General features: G+C 40.5%; 1 protein-coding gene across 1 annotated transcript in view; it reads left to right on the top strand.

The window, feature by feature from the left end:
- RORA (RAR related orphan receptor A) overlaps window positions 1-23,006 on the top strand; it is a 93,061-nt gene that overhangs the window by 24,103 nt on the left and 45,952 nt on the right. The window lies entirely within an intron of this gene.

Genomic DNA, 23,006 nt, shown 5'->3' with positions numbered 1-23,006 from the left:
CATCACACAGAGGCTGCCTGGTGGTTCCACACCCCCCACCCCCACCCCACCAGGTGGGACAGCCTTTGCCTCTGGCACAATGGAGAGGTGCTCCAGGCAGAAGTAACAGCAGGGTATGAGGCATTTTCCTGTGCATTTTCCAGCAGAGCACCACCCTCCCACCCAGAGGTTATTTTCCAGCAAAGCCTCTCTTTTAATGCACTATGCATGCTCATGCCAGAATGTCTGCCTCACTTGCCCTCCCATCTCAGCTTCCACTTTCTATTGAACTGTGATATTTATTCTCCATGGCCCAATCAAATGACAAATGATCTTCCTGAATCATCTCTCAAAAAACCTGGATTGTTATATTATGTTGTTAAGATCTTTACAACTTACTACATACTTATTCAGTCATCCATCTCTTTTACCTCAAGTGACATACATGACCAGGAGGTGAGGCACCCAACCTTATTTATTGTTCTCTCCTCCACGAAAACTTAGCTTTCAGCAAATTTAACTCACCTGCTCCTTAACCACCGACCAGTATGCACTCTGGTTAATGTGGCAGTTTTTGCATGTAATAACCAAATTTTCCAAAAAAAATAGTAATAACATTAAAGAAATGGAATTTTGATTTTTGCATCATTTAAGGTATTTTATTAAGAGAAAAAGTAAAACTTGGGAGATGAGTAATACTTATTAAACTTTTGAAATAGCAGTAAATAAGTATTTTTACACAGTTAAATATTTGCATCTATACTTAGATGTATAAATTACTACTCTTTGAACTAGAAGTGGAATTTGAACTGTGCTCTCCATAATTATAATAATCATACATTATTTATATATAGTTGGGCTATGTAGACATTAACCAATTAATTCTTGATGACATTGCCTAATAAGAAGACTTTCCTTGGTAACCTATTTTTAGAGTGTCCATATGAGTGTGTGTTAATTATAGACCTCTGGTCTTATTCTGCATCATGTTACCCAAATGCCCACTGAACAACTTACCAGCATCAAGGGGGTAGGTGGGCAAGATACTTGTATTAGAATTAACTTCTGTTTTCAAGCCAGGAGATGAGTGACATTTATAAACCCTTTCAAGTACCTGGCCTGAGTCCAAGGACAATTCAGTTTCCTCAAGTGTGTGAGTGGTTGTCCAAGGGGATGTATTCACTTTCTCAATTCAGGTCACATCATAATTAGCTCAATTTTTTAAGGAGTAGTGGAAATATGTCTTTGAACCAAACTGAGTTTCTTATGATCCTGGTTCTATGTAGATGATATGGCTAATAATTAAGTTATCTCTGTTAGGTTATGCTTTCAGAAGTTGCTGTTGCCTGCTACCTAGCCCATTAAAAAACTGCCTTTAGTCCCTTTGATAGCTCAGCTGGTAGAGCAGAGGACTGTAGTTGATTTCCAAAAAACTGCCTTTACCAATAATTTTAACATGAAACAGATCGATTTGGAAAAAGCCCATTGTGAATGACAGAATTGGTTGTTGAATAATGCAAGTTTAAGTGATATAAGTGGGGAGATATTGGACAAATGCAGTTTATCTCATTATTTAAGCAGCCATGTATTCCAAATGCCTCAGCTCACGAATACATACATATAGATCACGTATACTGTGCACACTGCGAGTCACATTTGCAGAATGATTTTCCCACCTTTCCCACTGTCCAAAACCAATCCAGTTTGAATGGCAACAGTACTTGAGATTCTGGTTACCAAAAACAGCTTTTTTAAACAAAAAAAATGTACACATTAAATTACATTTAAAATGCAGAAAAGTCAGTGTTTTTTTTTTCCTGTGAAATTTACGTTTGTATAAGAATTCTTGGGAATACACCAATTTTATCTAAATACAATTTTGTTTTCTGTTAAACCTCTGTTGTCCCTTGAAATCAGCCCACAGCAAAAGAAGACAATGTTCTTCTTGAAAGCACTGGTGGACAAAAGCAGAGACTGAGGTTTCAGGAACACCCTGTCTTTTCGCTGAGATGTTGGTAGAACACAGGAGATAACACTCAGCAAGCTCACAGCGTGGTCACTGCTCACCCACAGCAGTTTGTGAGCAGGTGGTTGTGGCATTGAAGTGAAAGCCCTGAAGAGTGAAACAAAAGTGTGTAATGATGCTCTTATTGCACTGGTTACAGAGTTCTACCTCAGGCATCATCAGGGTATTGAGTTATTTAACTATCAATACTTGTATGCTCTCACATAATTTTCTTAGAATAATTATAATTTTACATGGACAAAATAGTTTTAATTTAGGGTTCTCTCTGATTCTTCATCCTTGAAATGTACTTGAAAAATAAACTCACTGAAAGTTCAACAAGTCAAAGATGACTGGCTCTTGTGGGCTTCTTTCTTGGTTAGATGATTGTCCTAATGAGACCAAAACTTGAGATTTATTAGGACTCGGAGGCGTTGAATCCAGGAAAACAGTACTTTGCAGCCTGCAATTGTACCCCTAACCCTAGTCGGCTCTCTCACCAGCGTAGGTAAAAGTAACTAGATGAGAAAGTGTGGACAGTTCTCTCCAAGTTGTCATCACTGCAAGCAACAAAAATTTTTTAACTCCAAAACAAGGCCTGATTTGGTGAACAAATGTGAAGAACACCCTACTAGGATGAAGTCAGTGACAATGCAGCACAAGCTGATGATGGCTGAATCTTTCCTATATGCCAGACGCCGGGCTAAGCAGCTGACATGCATGGTCACATTTACCTTCCAGCAACTCTGTGAGTAGGGGTCGTCTCCTTTTTACAGGTGAGGGGAACTGAGGATCAGAGAGGTTAAACGGACTTCGAGATCACAGAGCAGTGGAAACTGAGATTTGAATTTAGGTGTCTAAGCCCAGAGCTTCTCAGCCATGTCTCCACAGCTGCACCATATACCAATTGTAAGCCTATGTATTTCTCAGATATTGGATTCATTGTTTGGATGTTAATTCACAGACTAAAGGAAAGTGTGTGGTAACCAGCATGCTCACGTTAGGAGGCCCACACCTGAGAGGACAAAGTGAAAGCTGGACCCAGACCCAAGGCATACTCTGAGTACGTTTCATCTGATACTAAGTGCCGTGTTTGCTGTTCTGTTCGTATGTAGGCCACTGTCACCTATACGTGTACTTGTATGGGAACGAATATTCCACTGACCACTAAGAATGAACCGCAGTGAACTGGGTTCTGTGTCCTCTGATAAACAAGGTCTGTCGTGTAACCACACAGGAAAAGCCATGGTGAACCTCTGGGGAGTCAGTTTCCTAGTAGACTCTTTGGGTATACAATAAGAGCTGCCATTTACCCAGAGCCCCCAATTCCCCAAGGACTGTGCAATCTCATTTTGTTTTTAGAACACTATGAGGTGAGGGGAGGGGAGGGGAAGGGATTGAGGTGAGGTGAGGTGAGGTGTAAGATCTCCATGCTACACGTGAAGAAACTGAGGTTCAAGGAAAATTTTCTAAGATGTATACAAGTGGCAGACAGAAATCCTAAGTGTTTTTGACCACTGCACTACTGGAAATTATGTACATAAGGGCTAAAATTTCCTGAAGTTTCTCTAATCAAACTCACAAGGCAGACTTCATTTTGAAGTGAAATGAGATACCATTAGTTGAAAAGCCTGTTTAATATCCTCTATCCATCAATATAAAAGTATACTTTGGCCAAAATACAAAAAGTGGAATCCCGTGAGAGAAACTTCAGGTGTACCTAGTTAGACAAAGAGGCATAAAAAACTGAGCAGTCGTCCGGCACTCCTCGTATTTGCATAGTCAGAATCTTGGACATAGTAGGTGCTAAGCAAATATTTGTGGTTTGCTTCAGTAACAGGGATTTTTGTCTGAATGCTTCAGTATTCACCTCATTGTGGTTTCGCTGTGGTAGGCTGACTCGGCTTGCTTCGGGAGAATTTCAACTCCTACTGATAGAGCTTTGGGTTGACATTTGCTTTCCTTCTGTTTTGTCTGACCCTTTTTTACATGAATTGGTATTTTACAATTTGGAATCTATTACATTATGGAAAGGGGCCCAGAACCTTGGGAGCCATCTTATGGTTAAAGCATCTTCCTCCCGTTTTCCCCGATCTATAACACTGGGTGAAATTCTTGCATTCATTTCAAAGTTCAGAGTTTAACATTTTCTTATAACAATTACAATCATGTCTCACTTATTTATAATTTTCTTGCATTTTCCAATATTTAAATAAATACAAAATAAAACTCCCATGTACAAAAACAGTTTAAAACATCATCACCAACACGTATGTGTTTGTGTGTGAAGGTGTGTGTATACAGTCATGTACATTATTAACGCCTTCATTGATTATCTCTTGGAGTAGAGACTAGGAATACATTTTTTCCTTTATACTTTTCTATGTTTTCTTAATTTTGTTTAGTAAGCCTGTGTAACTTTTAAAAAGGAAACAATTTTTAGTCTAAAATTACAGCTAAATATTAGCAGCTGCTGTGAAGAGCAGAATGACAGAGCGCCTCAGCAGCCCCAGTAGAGGATGGATAACCGCTTGAACGTGGTCATGAAGCATAAGCCCAGGAAAAATGGAATGGCAGCTCAGTTCCTGTGTTAATCAGATATCAGCGGTGTGGCGGGGGCAAGCTGACCCTGGTTATGTCACGTGGATTTGACCATTTCAGGAAGCATTCTTGAGAAGAAAAAGTAAATGAAAGAAAAAAATGTTAGAAAAGCATCCTTGTTACTCAGTGTTTTTTAAAAAATCATTTTGCTATTTTTCAATCACAGGTGACATATAATATTATATCAGTTTCAAGTATATGCCCTGGTGATTAGACATTGTATAACTTACTAAGTGATTATCCGGATAAATCTCATACCCATCTGACACCATACATAGTTATTAGAATGTTATTGACTGTGTTCCCTATGCTGTGCTTTACATCCCCATGACTATTCTGCTACTACCAATTTGTATTTTTTAATCCCTTCACCTTTTCCACCCAATGCCCTTGCCATTTGGCAACCATCAAAATGTTCTCTGTATCTATGAGTCTGTTTCTGTTCTGCTTGTTTTTTTATTTTGTTTTTTAGTCGATTATTGATAGGTATGTATGTATTTATTGCCATTTTACTGTTCATATTTTTAATCTTTTTTTTCTCCTTTTTCTCAAAGAAGAACATTTAATATTTCATGTAATACTAGTTTGGTGGTGATGAACTCCTATAGCTTTTTCATGTCCTTTGATTCTAAATGATTCAAAATCTTTGCTGGGCAGAGTCATCTTGGTTGTAGGCCCTTGCTTTTCATTACTTTGCATATTTCTTTTTTGCCAATCCTTTCTGGCCTGCAAAGTTTCTGTTGAGAAATAAGCTGATAGTTTTGTAAGAGCACCTTTGTAGGTGACTAACTGCTTTTCCCTCACTGCTTTTAAAATTCTCTTTGTCTTTAACCTTTTGCATTTTAATTATTATGTGTCTCGGTTTGGGCCTCTTTGGGGTCATCTTGTTTAGGACTCTGCACTTCCTGGATGCGTATGGCTACATCCTTCACCAGGTTAGGGAAGTTTCATGTTGTTATTTTTTCAGATAGGTTTTCAGTTTCTTGCTCTCTTCTCCTGCCAGCACCCCCATGATATAAATGTTGGTACACTTGAAATTGTTTCAGAGGCTCCTTACAAAATCCTTATTTTTTAATTCTTTTTTCTTTTTGCTGTTATGGTTGGGTGTTTTTTCTTCTTCATATTATAAATCATTGATTTGGTTCTCCAATTCATCTTCTCCACTGTTGATTCCCTGTAACTTATTCTTCATTTCAATTAGTGCATCCTTCATTTCTGACTGGCTCTTTTTTATACTGTTGAAGTTCTCACTAAGTTTCTTAAGCATCCTTATAACACTGTTTTGAACTCTGTATCTGTTAGTTTGCTTGCCTCTATTTCATCTAGTTCTTTTTCTTGTTTTTTCACTTTGAACCTGTTTCTGTCTTATTTTGGCTGCTTCCCTGTATTTATTTTTACATATTAAATAGAGCTGCTTAATTCTGTTTTCTGGGTTTGGTGAAGTGGCCCAATGCAGTAGATATCCTATAGGGACCTGTAGCACAGTCTCCCCATTCACCAAGCTAGGGACTCAGGCGCACACACCCACTGTGTGCTGTGTATACCCTCCTGTTGTAGTTGAGCCTTGATTGCTTTTGGCACAGTTAATGGGAAGGACTTTCTCCCAGGCTGATTGGTTTCAAGGACTGGCTGGGATCACCGTGGAGGATCAAATGTGCAGGAGCCCACCCCATGGAGCAGGACTTACTTCAGAGGACCTCGCATTCCTGCTGAGTTCACCCCTTGGGTGTGTTTCTTGTGGAAATGGTTGCGTGGTGCTGCTATGTGGTCTGAAGCTGTCTACTAGGTGTGCTGGCTCTGGGGCCTCCTGCAAGGTTCAGGCCAAGGTCACCTGCCCCTGTGTTTTGCCCTGGGCCTCCCAACATGAGCTACAAAGTGGTCTGCAGATGGCTGCTATTTGTGCTGGGCTCAAAAGTGCCTAGAAGAGGCCAAGCTGCAAACCAAGTCCAGATGCTGCTAGAGCCCAGAATAGGGGCGTTTAGCAAGAGGTAGGGGCACACTGTGGCCAGGTGCTGCTTGTTTGAGAGATTTTAGGAAAGTCTGAAGCATGAGCCAAGACAGCTTGGGTAGGCCCACAAGTTGGGTAAGACAGAGTCTCAGGGAACAACCAGACTTACTCAGGTGATGGAGACTCAGATGTGGCACCTGACTGCTGGTTCTGTGAGGAGAGGGCTCAGGAAAAGGACCAAGGGCCTCTGTCAGCACTTCTTCCTGGGAGAAAGCTGCCCCACCAGCTCTTGCCCAGATGCCAGACAATTCAGTTCTTCCTTGTATGTCCCTCTTGAGCTGCTGCCCAGCACTGGAGCTCAAAGGGAGTGAGTCTGAGTAAGTCCATGGGTGGGCCCTGTAAGAGGAATTGCCCGGGCCTCCAGTAGCTCTCCATCTCACTCAGCCACAATTCCTGTTGGTTTTTACAGCCAGAGGTTATGGAGACTCCTCTTCCTGGCACTGGAACCCTGGGCTGGAGGGCCTGGCATGTGACTATGTTCCTCAGTGGGGACCTCTGCAGCCTAGATACCCCTCCTGATTTTTGTCCACCACATATGGGTGTGCGAACAGCCTATTCCACATCTCCACCCCCCTACCACTCTCCATGTGGCTTTTCTTTTATATCCTTCGTTGTAGGACTTCCATTCAGGTAGATTTCAGGTGCTTCTGAATGATGGTTGTTCTGTAGTCTAGTTATAATTTTGATGTCCTCATTGTTTTTTTAAAGTGACATGCATTTCAACATACAGCCAGGCTGCAATCTGTGGCCGTATAATCAACTTAAACTGCCTTAAGAGGTCAGTCAGATTCTCTGGAGAGATTGAAATTGAACACAATCTCATAGGGAACAGAATAAAGACTTGCTCTGATAAATTTTTTGTTTTACCCAATATGAACTACATATTATTGATTGACATGGTCTAAAAATGAACTAAAACCTCAAATTCAAATTATTGATAGACTGCTTGTTATAGCATGAGTTGCTTCTTTAAGAAAAAGCAACTATAGTAATTTTTGATTACCTTTAATAAAGAAAAAAACAGTTGCCAGAATTTATAATGTATACATATTTAGTTTGGAACATTTTGGGGGGGCATAAAATTTGTCTTAAGTCATATTAAATCAATTTGCCATTCTTCAAAACATTTGTATGTAATGGCATTAAGACTAGATTGGGAAACTTTCTCAAACCAAATGAGCTTTTAATAATTACCAAAGACCGTAATGCAGATAATGGTCTGCTGTCTGCACCACACTTTCTCTGGGGAATTTGAAGAATATGTTCTTTCAGATACCATTTTGCCAATACTTTACCTATGATGACCTTGTCCTTTTGCAACCTCTTCTCTCAGGAACCATCTGAGAATGTAGGAAGTAAGCAGATAGTTCTTTGGGCTGCCAAAACAGAGTCCCAAAGTTCAAGCACTAGAGCTCATGTCCTTGACTCAGAGGAAATCCCTGTAGACCCAATACATCCTATTTATAATGGCTTTGCACAGGTCCTCTGACAAGTTTGGTTATCTGGTCAGGTTCCAAGCACATGGCTAATCCTAAAATGAGATATTAGTTGTGAGTAGGATGGCCTCATTAGATCGAATATGTGACTCCAGATGGAACTAATAATGGAGGAGAAAAAAAACTCTTAACAAATCAACATACTGGGGCATTTAGTGTGGAGGCAAAATGTCATATAAATCTTAGTAGGCCTTTAGAGCATTGCAGCGTAAATAATAATTATGTAGTTTTTTGGGGTAAGTTTCTGATAAGTTTTAAACTATTTTATGATAAGACTGCATTATCAAGAAAGAGTAAATTATGCTCTTGGAGGAAAAATAAATGTCATGATTTTAGAAATATTCCATAAAAAATATTTACGATAACTACTTCCTTTGCTTCGATGTGCTTGCTTGGATAAAACTTCAGCTATTTGAAAATTTAGCTATCCCAGATTACTTACTAGGGCTCTACTTAGCTGAGGTGCATGTTCTTTGCTCTAGTGATACTCTAAAAGATAATGTTCACAGAGGTTTCTGAAGTTAGGAGAATTTACCTCATCGAATTCTTTGAGAGAACTATCTAGAAAATAACTTCTATCTGTTTCCAATTTACAAGATGTTTCTCGTGTAGCTGAAGGGAATGTGCTCCTGATGAACCATGGGCTTCACAGACTTGAGGGGGAGGACAGAGTTTCCGGTGTTTATCCTCCCACCCCAGAGTCTGTAACACTTGACTCTGGTGATTTATACTCAAGCAAGGCTGAGCTTATATCTCATTACATAAGAGTACGAAGTAACTTAGCCATAACACCGTGTTCACTACCCTGGCCCTTCCTGTCACGTAACCGCGAGCTCTGTGATTTTTGCTCCTTCCAAATGAAGGCCAAACCTCATGTCATCTCACACGTCCTCTTCTACGGCCAAAAAGCTCCTACTTGCTAGTTCCCAGGTAACTGCAACAGTTGTGTATGTTTTTTATCTTACTGAAGAAAATGGGTCCATTTTAGGTATGGCTGTAGAGGGATAATGCAGAAGACTTCATCCCTTGAAGTCTTCTATGGCAACTTCAAGTTCAACCTTCACAGAATTGGAGTACTAAGCGGAAAAAAAAATACAAGTAGCAGAAAATTCTTTCTGCCAGCAAGTAGGAGGAGAAATTTGTCTAGAACAAAAGGAGAATAACACATATCCAGTGATAGTGGGATTAAATCAGGGAGTAAAGGTTAGCTATTTAAAGGGTATTTATTGGGCGCGTATTGCTGTTCAAGCATTTGGGGAGGTTCAAGCACTTGGGGGAGATGCAGAAATGTGTGCTTCGATAAATCTGTTCCTTGTCATGTGTCATTGAATTGGGGTTGGGCACACAGATGTTCCTGGAGGGGAAAAGGGGTGAGGCAACATATTCACAAAAGGAAGACAAAGTTCAAACAGAATACATGAATAGTGAGGGGAAACATCTATTGTAATTTGCAAGGTTTCTTCATTTTAGAAGACTTTGAGGAGGAAGTAATGTGTGAGTCAAAGATGAGGTCTCCAGTGTACCCTAAAATCATGAAGAGAGGGGGGAGTTATGAATTTCTAGGCTTAGAAGACCTCATCTGTGGCCAGTGGATTCATGGGATCCTCACTTTGGCTTATGACCCTCAGGCATGTTCGCCCACCACATGTGAGAAGTGTGGGGAGCAGTCAGTGGCGAGATTTTCATCTGCCGAGCAAACAGAACTGAGAAGATAGCCTGGACACTCAGAGTAAGAAAAGGATCTGCCTAAAATATTTAGATAAGCAATACAAAACTTATTTTCAAACAACTGCCTTCTCTACTTTTTCATGGTGTGTTCTTAAAAGAGAGAGGGCATGGGCGGCGATATATGATTTAAATTCAGACATTGTTGCTTAGGCCAGATTTTCCTCCTCCCTGTTTCTATTTATGAAACTATCCGCAGCACCTTCAGTGTTGAGAGTAGATCTCATTTGGGGATGGCTAGGGAACACAGAGCCCCTCATCCACAACTGAGTGGGTCAATGAGGAAACAGAACTTGAAATCAAGATGAGAGACAGGCACCCAAGATGCATCCCATTTTTTCCTAACCACACACTTGAAGTGAGTGCCAGAGACTTTGAAAGCTTTCATTACAGATAACTCGAACTCCCTCTGCTGTTTGTTCTTCATTAGAAAATAGAAGGACCACAGTTTCAAGAGGGGGAGATTTGGGTAACAGAAAGAAGTGGCCAAAAAAAAATAGGTCAACAAAGTCAAGTGACCTCGCCAGATGGATGTTTCAAGATGCATAAGCTGTGGCTCCACAATCACAGAGTCACTTACGAATATCAGGAGTCAAGGCCGGAAGGGAAAGATATTTTCTGGGCAGGTGGGAGTGGGGAAGAGGGAGAAGTGGGTTATCTTCTTTCAAATAACTACCACTTGAAACATTTGTTCAAAGTTTCCTGAAAGTCATGGTGCTCAAAAGATGACAGTATTTCTTAGAAAAGAAGTAGAAAAAAACTCAAGCAGTTTGAGTGTCCTCCCAACCACCACCTCCCATTCCTTCCCACCTGTGAATACAGGACAATTTTTTCCCCTTTATTGGCCTCATTCGGCTTGACTATCGCAACATGGTGCAATCACTTCTCGTTTCAAACAGTAACGTAACACCAAACAGAATTTTAACATAGCCACTAATTCTTTTGAACAAGGCTGTGTTGGCAATTATGAAACAGGGTAGACATTGGCAAGCGCTTTCAGAATAATTATAGGGTTTCTCGAGTAGTACAGTATAAATAATTGCTGGTTTAAACGCATTATTGTGAGCAGCAATTTATACTCAAATTTATATTTGCTCCTTGAAACCAATATACGTCAAGAGTGCCTCACTCCCACCCCCACACCCCCACATTGAGAGCTGAAAGGCTTTGGAACCTTTTGATTCCATTACATTTTTAACTTAGCAAGGCAACTACAAGGCCCGTCTGGGCTGCAGAGCAAATAAGGGTGAGAGTAATGCGTTTAATAAATGGGCATGAATGAAGTAATGAAACGGTTCCAGCTCCGGCCACCCGGTGTACTCCCAGGATACTGATATACAGAAAGGCCATTTTGGTACAGAGAGGAGCTAAGAACTGCAGTGGTATCACTTTTGCCTGGCAAGTAGGACACTTCAAAGCAGGTTATCACCTCCTCTTTGGCTTATGATGGTGTGGCTGCAAGGCACAGAGGACCGAGACACAGGAAACTCATGGAGATAATGCCACTCGAAAATAGCCACAGAGACTTATTAAAACACATATTTTCCTCTCTGTGGAAATTCTCATTTCAGCCTATGGCACATTAGAATCGGGTAGGTGTGTCGGAAAAACAGGGTGGGAGGGGGGAAAGGAAGCCTGGGTGGTGGGGGGAGCTGTTTGTGAAGGGCTCTCCTGTCGGGTGAATGCTGAATAGAGGCCCTTCTTTTCCAGGCAGGTGACTGTGACTGTGTGTGTCATCTTCTTGTCTTTTTGTTGATCCTAGTGGCTTCTCTTACCCAGTATGAGAACTCCCCTGAGATTCTCACATCCTGAATGTTCCTCACCAAAGTAGCTAGTGTTCTAGGATAATGTGGTTTTTGTTTCAACTGCTGTTCCTGGTTTCTGCTCTCTAAAACCCTTTTAAGCCATATTTTCCATGATTGTTCAGTGCTGGCTTTGGTATTTAAATAAGCCTTTCAATGGGTCATTAGCTCTGTAATTAATTCCAGCTATTTTTAAATGGTGCCTTGGTTATGAAAGGGCTGCCATATTCTCAACAGCCTTGTCTTTCTTGGAGCATCCCTCGGCATTAGCTGATTATTTTTTAGTGCCAAAAATATCATAATCTTTTTTTTCTTCTTTCAAAAATATTCTTCATTAGTAGGAAGAGTCAAACTTTTGAATGAGGACAGGAAATATTTAACTGTTACACTTCTGTATGATAGTCTTGGACTTTTACCTTTCTTTCAAATGATCTTAAATAACCATCAAGGACTTCTTGTAGGCCAGGCCCTGCTATATATATATCTGACGTTTTCCAAATTGATATTGGCAAATCACAGGATTTCAATAGGAAGTAACTTTATGGAGAAGTGACTGAATTAAATCATTTAGCCAGTTAGCTCCAGAGAGAGAATTAGAACCCAAACCACTTAACACTTAGCCCATTCTTTCCATTTCTTTATGCTTTGTTATATAATGTTAACATAGCTGTTAGTCTCTGTGACCCTAGAAGAATCTTACCAATGCTAATACTAGAACCAGCGAGCCTGGCCCCACACCCTTGGCAGATGTCACAATCAGTTGCAGCACAATGCATCTCAACCAGCATCCTGAGCATCCCCTAGAAACCCATCTGACTTGGAAAATGAGCTGAAACCCACTTGCTACCTTGATCTTATAATAATCCCAGGATAAAGCAGTAATTCCTGGTTCAGAAAAGCAGATGGAGATTAACTTTGATTATTGAGTATTATCTGAGATCAAATAAAAATATCAATAGCATATAATAATAGTAATAGTGGCTACCATTGTGTGCCAAACGCTGATATACTTGCTTAGATGTATTCTTGCATTTGAACCTCATAACAACCCTGTGAAATAGTTGCTCTTGTCTCCATGGTACAGATTAGAAAATAGCGGACTGGAGAGGTTAAATAACTTGCCCATGATCTCTGAGCTAATAAGTGGCCACCTTAGCACTAAGGCTCCCATCTGTCTATCTCTGAAGCTACGCCTAGATGTCTAACAGTGCACACAGGGCGTTCATGTTCAGACCACTTATGGATCAGCCCTTGACATCATAAGAGTAGTTTCCACCTTTCTCTCTGTGGAAGTCCCTTTTCCCCCAATTCCAGCTCCCATGGCCTTTTTTTGCCCCCAACCTTATGGATTTCTTTGGCATCTTTGGGTTGCAGGTTCTAGTAAATGTAGTTAAGAAAAGAATGGTTGCCCCCATTGATTTTTCTTATTTGTTTCATTTTATGATAAATTGGGAATCCTTTACGTTATTTTGGTTCTTGCCATGGAGTTTCCATGCTAGAAGAAAAAAAAAAATGCTTAGTGGTATCTAGGATAGCTTTAACAACCCTTGCATTCCCCCTAGAGGTGTGAGGATTAGTACATGCTGGAAGCAGGCGATAGGATTCTCTAATTTATGCATTGCTTTGGAGTACATGCTGTATGTCAGGCACTGAGTTAGGTCCTGAGAATATAAGATGAGAAGGAAAGACAGGCCCCTGCTTTATACACTTTCTATTTTAAACGTGTGGAGATGGCTAATCATTACATAGCATTCCAGGGAATGAGAAATGAATCCAGGTGTTAAAATAGCAGACAACTTGGGAAGAGAGGACTAAGAATGTCTCTGGTTTTTTATTTCCTGTGGACCCTAAGACAAATAATAAGGGAGACTTTAAGAAGCAAGTAAAGCTTCTATATCTCTAGATATGTCTGAGGTGCCACAGCTTACTGCCTCTTTCCAACACTACCGTGACCAGTGAACCATCCCATTTCCTGTTCCCAAGGTCAGCCCACTCACCCCCCTGCAGCTGCCAAGGCCTCAGCTAGCCACCTGATAAACTGACCTCTGCCCACTCCTCTCAAGTGAGAGAGTTCTGTTCTGTTGACACTGGTTCTGTTTTCGCATCTGTGAAATGGGAGAGTTTGTATAAACCTGGTTGGAAACATGGCAGGAGAGTGAGCAGGTGTGGTGGTGGCCACTCTGGATTTCACCCCAGCTAGGTAGTCTTAGGACAGTCACTTTACCTCGCAAAGCCTCAGTTGCCTTGGCTAAATAGTAAGGGACCTTGACCAGGTCATCCCAGAGGTCTGAAATTCTGTACTTGAAAGGTTCCATTTAGCTCTTAAGAGCATGCCAAACAGAACAAAAACTATGATTGTTTAACCCAGAGAAGGAGTTTCTGACGAGGAAGGAGACCAGCAAGGCATCATTGCAAGGCAGTAGGAGAAATTATTCGAGGTCTTTCAACTTCCCTTCCTGGGGAGAATTAGTATGGGCAATGGACTCTTACTGAGATTATTTATGAAATGAAAAGATGACTCTTCATACACCCAAATTATGTTTAATATCTTAAACCTTAGACATAGCAGGTTTTAACTGTCAGCCACATCTGCTGACAAGGATGTGGTAACTAAGCAGAGACCAGAATAAGCCAAAGCATCAAAATCATTTTCTTGTGTAAGTGACCACCTTCTACTTCCTTGTTATCTGTCATTTTACTCCATATTGAGGTCAGGGTGGTAAAGCCATTATGCACTATACATTTCCGTTTGCTCAAAAGGCATGAGATTATCAAGACAACAGGCGAGGGCACTGAATCACTCTCACCAGTCATTTCCAAATGCCGAAAATAAATATGCACGGATCTCCTGTACATGAGTATATTAATGTGTTTTGTATTCCCTGCAGAGCTATAGTTACTACTTAATTGACTTCACTTATGGAATCGTGTGAAATCTCCTTGCAGAAATCTAACAGATGACAAGAGACTGCTTATGCATAGCTGTCTTGTCTGCTTCTAAAGGTGTTGCCTTAGTGTGATGAAGAACAAGTGGTCCACACGATGAATCTCCTGCACAATCTAAATTAGCAGAAAGAGCAGCAAATTAGCAATGGTTCTGCAAAATGCTCCTTTTGCTTTCTGTAATTGTGGTAATGATTTCACATAAATGAAAACTTATTTTTGTAAGCCTATATTTGGTGTAGTTTGAGGTGTGAATTCAGCCATTCTTTGCTTGAACTTTTCTTTCAGAATTAAGGTAGTGTTATTAGATCCCTTCATCTCCTTTGCGAGTCACTGTAGATAGATATGGATGTAGATATCTATTTCCAATTTTTTAAAGATTTTATTTATTTATTTTTAGAGCGGGAAGGGAGGGAGGTAGAGAGGAGAGAGAAACATCAATGTGCGGTTGCTGGGGGGTCATGGCCTACAACCCAGGCATGTGCCCTGGTTGGGAATTGAACCTGCAATGCTTTGGTTCGCAGCCCGCGCGCAATCCACTGAGCTACGCCAGCCAAGGCTCTATTTCCACTTTTTTTTTTACTGTCCTTGAGAAAAAAAAACATTAAGAAAGGTTAATTTTTTCCAGTGAAAGCTTATTATATACTGACAATAGCCTTAACCCCTTTAATATCCAAAGGAGAAAGATTGATAATTGATAACATTCTATTGATATTTTCCAGAATGATTTTATAGAAAAGATTTTTTAAAATATTTTTGGTGAACACTAAAGGGGGAAATTATTGATACCTAGATCATAAATTTTATGGCTTTAAACATTATTTTCTGAAATGAATATGTTTGGGGTTAAGTATGAACAACTTAAAACATTAAAATTCCCAACCAGAGTTCCAGTCTTAGGTGTTCCTCTCCTATATTTTTTACTAGGTCAAAAGCAGCTCAATTATAAACAATTTGTACTTTGATCATTTGTTTTTAAAAGTCATTTGTATTTTGTTTTATAAAATGAGCTGCATTGTCCTTGTGATTTGATTGATGGCTGGGAAATCAACAGACACTATCTAAAGCAAGATTGTGTACCCTGGAGTCCTATTAGTGGGTATTTCACAGTACAAATAATGATATGTAATTTTATTTTTTGGTTTTTTAGATTAAAAATGAGATAGACGAGGATGAAAAATGACATTGCAGTTTGAATTTATAATTTTAAAGATAGAAAATTAGTGAAATAAAGAGATTACATAAGAGTATAACCAGATGTCCCACCCTCCCCAGCACTCAAGCAATCTCTGTGTGAGAATTCACTGTGGACATTTGAAAATCACTGCAATAAAAATGTGATATTAAAAATGGCATACTGTCACTGTACGAGTATGGCAAATATGGGATATCTAGGGAAATTGCAAAACATTTTCTCATCCAAAATTTGGTATCTTGCTTTTAGAGTGTTTGAAACCAAAGGAGTGCAGCAAATACTGTTTTACACTTAGCCTATTCCCAGATGCCTTGTTTGTTTCTTAAATTAATTCATGGGCCTCGAATGGCGGGGGGAGGAAAATAACAAGAACACCAAAATACCCTGGTGATATGATAGCGAATACCACCACTTCCTAATGCTTACTCCCTACATAAGAAAATAGCTTTATTTTCTTCCCTTGATTACAGAGCAAGAAAGTAGAGGGCAACTCTGTTGTTTAATGGTGTGCCATCAACTCCACTGCACACCGCGTGCTCCATTCCACAGTCCTCATTGCTTTGGGGTGAAGTATGGTGTTGTGTGGCTTGTCGACAACATAGGCACCAGGCATGGTACATAAAAGGCACTACATATCATCAAACATATCGAGAGTACCAGACTTTTTTATGCTTTATTAGTAATACCATGTTAAACTGTGTATATCAAGAAATGCAAGGGGAACAATAAAAAGCTACTCTGATATGTCTGAACTTTAATCCGCCACACTATTACCTTCAAACGTAGTATTGATACTTCTTGCCTTCCAAAGTTTGAGGATTTCATCATTAACTTGCAGAAAGGAACACATTTTTTTCACAGAGGTTATTGAATGACTTTGGCAAGTTCAGGCCAGCTATTAACTGAAAAGTATTGTGTGTGTTGGAGGACCTAGAATGGATCACCCAGAGGTTCTCTTTTGGGAAAGCACCAGCACCGTGCCCGAAATGCCAGAGAGTGGAAAGTCATGGTCGCGCCGGGGAAGTGACGGTAGTGTTCATGGAGACAGTGTTTTCGCATGGCTGACGTTAATGACAGCCCAATGCTGTGCACTCACTGAATGTTTTCATTCCAGGAGAGCATCAAAACCACTGAGTCCTTTCAAGTCATCTTCTTTTACTGCAAAACCAGAAACCATGCCGACAACTACTTTCAGTAATAACCTGTGTCCCAGCTGCAGGCTGTATTAAACTCCTTGTCATATAATTTTCTAATTTGTGTGTAGGTAGTTGTAGCAAACAACTTAGTTTATTTCAGAGCATGACATCAGAAAGCATACTTTAATGCAGCAGGGATGGTAATGAAATCAGAATTTCCACAAAGTCCACTCTAATTGAACAGCATTGTAAGGAGAAATAAAATACAAGTCTCCGAGTTTCCTCCCAAAGTCATTTACATTATTAGGTAATGAGGCTGATTTTATTTTAACAAATGTACTGGGAGGTATGCTTCCACAGGAACATTGCCCCTTCAAGGCAGTCAACTGGGGAGGCTAGTGAACATTTGTGCCAGAAACACTCACTGTCACTGCCAAGACCCAATACGCAATTCTTCTTCTGGAACTGCTTTCAACTCCTTCAGCTGTGTTTTAATATTCTCCATAGTGGCTATTGTTCTGGAATAGTGAATTTGATTTTTTAAAACAACCAATAGTTAATGGTAAAAGAAGAAATCAGACCAGGCCATTTTCCTTTAAAAAGAGAGAAAGAGAGAGAGAGAGACTATAAATTGACAGAGTTTTCTTCTCATCTCATTGACACTGAGAGCGGTTGCCAGAGAAGTGGTTCAAAGTAGTTTGTGGCAATGACAACATCATCACTTTGAAGGTCAAGCATCATTTTGGTGTAGAGACTGGTGCCAGTGATTTTATTGGAAGAAAATATTGGCCACTAATGTTCTTCTTCCAGAAAATTAATGTGGTAGATGAGAGCAACAACATAAACAAAGGACATTCAAAGGCCATTCTCTGCTGCAACACATGAGCACCCCTCCCACACAGTAGGCGTCCAGTGTCCAGGTCACCCCACTCCTGATCATACACGTTTCCGGTTGGGTCAGAATGACTCCTGCCCTGACTAACAAAATTGTACAGCAGGCAGCGAGTGTGGGAAGCTGCCTGGAGGGAGAACCAAAGGGAAACTCTTACCCAAGAGGACCACGGAATGGTGGCTTCCGTTGTCATAATCTGATGGTAATCACAGGAGGATTCTGACTTTAGCCGCCAGTTCAGAAATCACTAAGAGGCAGCAGAGTTTGGTTGTGGGGCAGGTCAGTGCTTTTACTGCAGTCAGCACCGACTGCCCTGTTTCTGGGCTGGGCAGCCCTCACTTAGCCACGGGGGTTCAGATAAGGGCACACGGGGGAATTCGATGGAAATGTTGTGACACTGCAGCTTTCCCCATGAGAAGTCATGTGGAACTATCAATCTTTCATCCCATTTCACAGTGTGGTGTGTTTGGAGATATAAAAAATGGGCTTTCTTAAAGTTTGATTTTTTTCTTAAGGTTTTGATGTTACTAAAGAATGTATGGAACTGCTACTTATTTTCTTGTCCCTGTGCCTTTCTGCCAGGGCTTGTCTGGGCTTGCTGCAGACAGAGAAAAGGAACACCCTGGACCGAAGTGAGGGCAACCTTCCTGGAGAAACCACTTAGATCTCAGATCTGCCACTCATGGTCTCTGACCCCTTGGCCCACTGGCCATTCATACCCATTGCTAACGTCTTTGTAACTCAGTTCCCCCAGTCTAGCATGATTCTCTCAACAGACAGGCCAAACGTTAATTCAAATAACAATTCAAATTTAAATTCCTACAAGAGTAAAATACATCATTTGTTAGTTAGCCCTTGGGGTTCTCAATTTTCTCCCCATTTTTTTGGTTGTAGGTGAATAAAATGGGGAGGGGCGGTGTCTGACAAAGTCGGCAGGAATGGAAATGCCACAGCATCCTCTGTCAGGTTCGGAGAGGAGTGAAAACCTGTGCTCTCGGTTGGGACTGAGATCTCCTCAGCTCCGGGACTCCCTGACGTAGGTGAGACTGAAGGCAACCTGACCCCCACTGTCAAAGTTTGCTTCTCTCCATTTTAATCTCTTCCTTAGAGCCCCTTTAAGGAAAGTCCACACTGTGACATGATGTAAAAACCACACAGACCTTTTAACATCATTACTAATTATGTCACTATTCCTGAGATCACCCTGCCTTATTGATGACATTGTTTTGGCAAAGCACCTTGAACTTTGTTATAGGTTCTCAAAGTATATTTGTAAAAGTATGCCCAAAGAAAACGTACTTTGAAATTAATCAGTAATGTCCAAAAGTTGAAAAAGAAAGGAAATAAGACAAGAGAGGAAAGTAATAGATTCACTGTAAAATGGACTATGATATCTAATTGGCAAATGAAATTAACCTCTTGAGTGCCGGTCACCTCAATAGAGCAGAAGAGGAGAAAGGATTGCTCTGTCATAGGTGGAAGAATTCACTCTCAAGAATCGTTTTGAAATGGACTGATATTCCTCTGGTAAGAGTTACCCGACTTGCTATTGACAATGGTAAATTTTATGGTAAGGCAATCAGTTCATTTTGTCTAACTGACAACTCGAAAAGCTGATTCCAAAAGCAGGAACTTGACTTCAATAGTAAGACTATTTGTTTATTTTAGAGGGTGGAGATGGGTGAGGACCAGTCAAGCTTATTCTTGTGACATATTCTAAAGATATTTTAATGAATAATAATTCCACACAGGTGTTAGCTATCCCTTTGATTACTGATGGGTGTGTTTGAGGTGTGACTGAATTTTTTCAACAAACATCCTGAAGTTATGCACCCCCGCAAAAAAATCTTGTCTCATTCAGAATTTCAGTTTGGAAGTCTGCATACTTATTCAAATGATTTTTTTCTAAGCCTTAACTCTTCTCTTTTTTTTTCAATTTTTATTTTTTGAACTCCATTTCTTGGAATTGCTTTCAGTGGCTGCTTTGGGTTCCTTTAAATAACAGTGAAGGCAAAATAAGGGCAGGTCATGGTGAGCTGTTGCGTTGATTCTCCTGGAGCTGTGGCCTGACTCCAGCCTCCCCTCTGGACATTGGCTCCCCAACATGTGACAGGGATGGCGCTTGTCCACTTGGTTTGCTTTTACGGTACCACCATACCCTGCCTCAGGAGTTATTTCTCTGTGCCCTAAGGGTCACTGACATGGCCTTGGACTTGGTCCTTGACATCTAATGCCTTAGACAGTTGTAGCTAGGAACCATGTAGCTTGAGGTCCTAAAATACTTTGCTGATGGAGGATGCTTTCTTCTGAGAAATAAAAAATAATGAGAAATAAAAAATAATGAGAAATAATTTTGGATTACTGATGCAACCTGCCATGATACATAATTAGTAGCCTTGAGAGAGAGAGAGAGAGAGAGAGAGAACAAACACCAAACTCTGTCCTAGCACATTCAATAGAAACTGTTTAATTTGAAGGGGAAAAGTATTTTATTTTCCATCAATACCATATTAGCATCATGTTGCCTTGTCTGTTCTATAATGGCAGGGTGTGGTATTGAACAGAATTCTCTTTGATTGATAGTGGTACTTTTTTTTTTAATAAGACAAAAAAGAGGAGGCAGGTGTATTGAAACAGTGCTCTGGCTCCAGTGGGTACTCTGCAGAACTTTGACTCTGGACTTTGACAAGTACATTTCAGTGTGTTTCCCTTTCTAAACCAAAATGTGATGAAAATAGACAGACTGGTTGCCAGGTGAGCTTCTTTCTCACTTTCTGTCACCACTTTTTCCCAACTAGATGATACTTGACAGCTTTTACCATAAAAAGATGTCTCTACTATTGGGGAAATTACAGGTCAACTCACTCTTATCATTAAATCACAGTGCGATATAGCAGGACCAGATCTGGAAGATTATCTAGCACAGCACTATACCTAAGAACAGATGAGGGAAGGTGAGCCCTGGAGAAAGATGGTCACACAGTCTCACAGGTTTTTTTGCAAATGTCGCTCATTACACAGGTATTTCCTGAATTCACCGCATAGCTCATACAGGGATCTCTCTCTCTTCCTCCACCTCTCCAAGATGCCAGCCTGGCTGTGGGCTTTCCTACAAAGTGAGCAGCTGACATTATATTCACTGGTTTCTTTCAGGAATGCTTTGTACCTGCTTAGCATTACTTCTCATATTAGGCCTCTGCAACAGAAATAAAGCTGCAGAACTCCATGTCTTTATCTAAAAGAAACAGAGTGACCTGTCTTCATTCTTGTAATGCAAGAGTGAATTCTTGCATTCTTGCAACCCTTGCCAAATACCACCATCCTTAAAAGATAAGTGATGGCGATGATGATAGTGATAGCTAACATTATTGAGCATTTACTATGTGTAGGCACTGATTCAAGGGCACTATTTGGGCACCATATAATCATGAGGTAGGCATCATTTTAGAGGCAAGGAAGATCAGGCACAGATTAAGAAAGAGAGCCGCTCAAGTTCACATGACTAGTTAGTGACAGGGCAAGGATTCAACCTCAGACTCTAAAGCTTACAAATTGAACCTTGGCACTTAACCTTCAAGATGGTACTCAACTCCTTTCGAAAAAATTTTCACCTTCATCCTTAATTCATATACAGTGAAGCTAATGCAACACGATGAAGGGTTTAAATGAGTTCTGTGTAATTTCTTCACATCTTTGATGCTTAATTGTGCAGGTTCTCAGCAAGTGGTGGTAGGACTGGCAGCTGGACAGAGCTAGGTGTGAGCATGTGGAGTGTGTGGTAGGTGTGAGCATGTGGAATGTGTGATGTGTGTGTGTATGATGATTTAAGATGGTAGCAGCCATTTGCATTAAAAAGGACCTGCTATTCTGAGCTCCTGCCCCGACAGTAAGATGCACCCAAAGCAGCTGTTAGCAATCAGAGTGTGTTTCTATCTGATGTGAAATGTGCTGCCACCACTTGTGAAACAGAATTCAAAACCTTGATGTACTGAAATACCACAGTGTGTGAATGGTACACTTTTACTGCAAATTAGAAAGATTCGCTTATTCCAATGATAAAGGCACACTCACTCTAGCTGTCTTAAGTGGCGAAGACGCACATTACTGAGTGCTGGATAGCTGAGAGCAATATGTGCAGGGCAGTGATAGGATATCATGTGACATGTTTGTGTGCAGGAAAAAGAAGCTTCTTAGCCCTGTGTGGTTTGGCTCAGTGGATTGAGTGCCACCCAGCAAACCAAAGGGTTGACAGTTCGATTCCCAGTCAGGGTACATACCTGGGTTGTAGGCCAGGTTCCCAATAGGGGGTACATGAGAGGCAAGCACACACTGATGTTTCTCTCCCTCTCTTTCTCCCTCTCTTCCCCTCTCTCTAAAAATAAATAAATAAAATCTTTTTTTTTTTTTAACAAAAGCTCCTTGGGCTGTAAGAGTAGAAACTGGAAATGGGATGGTATTGCAAACCTTATTTGAATATCTTTACATGGCTATGGTGTTCTTACCTCACCTCTAATGCACGACTTACACGAAAATAGGTAGCTTCAAGATAAACGGCCAAGATATACCTTGCCTTTTGTTGGGAAAAAAAAATGACATTTCTCAGGTGTTATCATCTCTGAATTGATGCTTAGATGTCAGACCTTCTTAAAATAAACCTGTCAATCTCTTAGCTTGGTCCAGAGCATTCTTTCTCCTCACACCTCCCAACTGTTTCACATCCCCAAGGCTCAGCTGCCTTTTTCTATCTTCTCCTTTCCAGCTACCAGCTCCTGCTTTCTCCCCTTTGGCACAGACTATAGGAACAACTGTGCATCAGATTTCAGCAAATATCGCTATCCATTTTCTGGTTGATCTTGTATATTATAATTAAGAATGAAATGTTTCTTTCATAAGCAAGTCTAAAGAGCACATGTTTAGAGAGGGTGACAGAAAAAACTCCTTGGGTCTTTTGTCTGGTCATTCCTCTGCCTGACTAAACTGATTGGCTCAGAAAAGCATTATAAGAAATGATTAAAAAAAAAAAAACACTGAACTGCAGTCCTCAAATACATCTATGATGTATTTATTTGAAAGCTTAGAACTTGCCATATCTCTTGTTTTTATGCCATTGGCTATGTCCTGGAAATGGTGTGTGGAGAACCTAGTAGAATTTTTCTTCTAGGAGGAGTTGGTCACCTACTCCTTTGAGATCTTAAAATGATTAATATGACAACATCTGTACTTC

This window comes from Phyllostomus hastatus, unplaced genomic scaffold (assembly GCF_019186645.2).
Source record: "Phyllostomus hastatus isolate PE091 unplaced genomic scaffold, TTU_PhHast_1.1 phas_scaffold_501, whole genome shotgun sequence".
In the NCBI taxonomy this organism is placed as follows: domain Eukaryota; kingdom Metazoa; phylum Chordata; class Mammalia; order Chiroptera; family Phyllostomidae; genus Phyllostomus; species Phyllostomus hastatus.
Note: the sequence above shows the minus strand (reverse complement) of the source record. Positions and strands in the feature narration are given on the sequence as shown.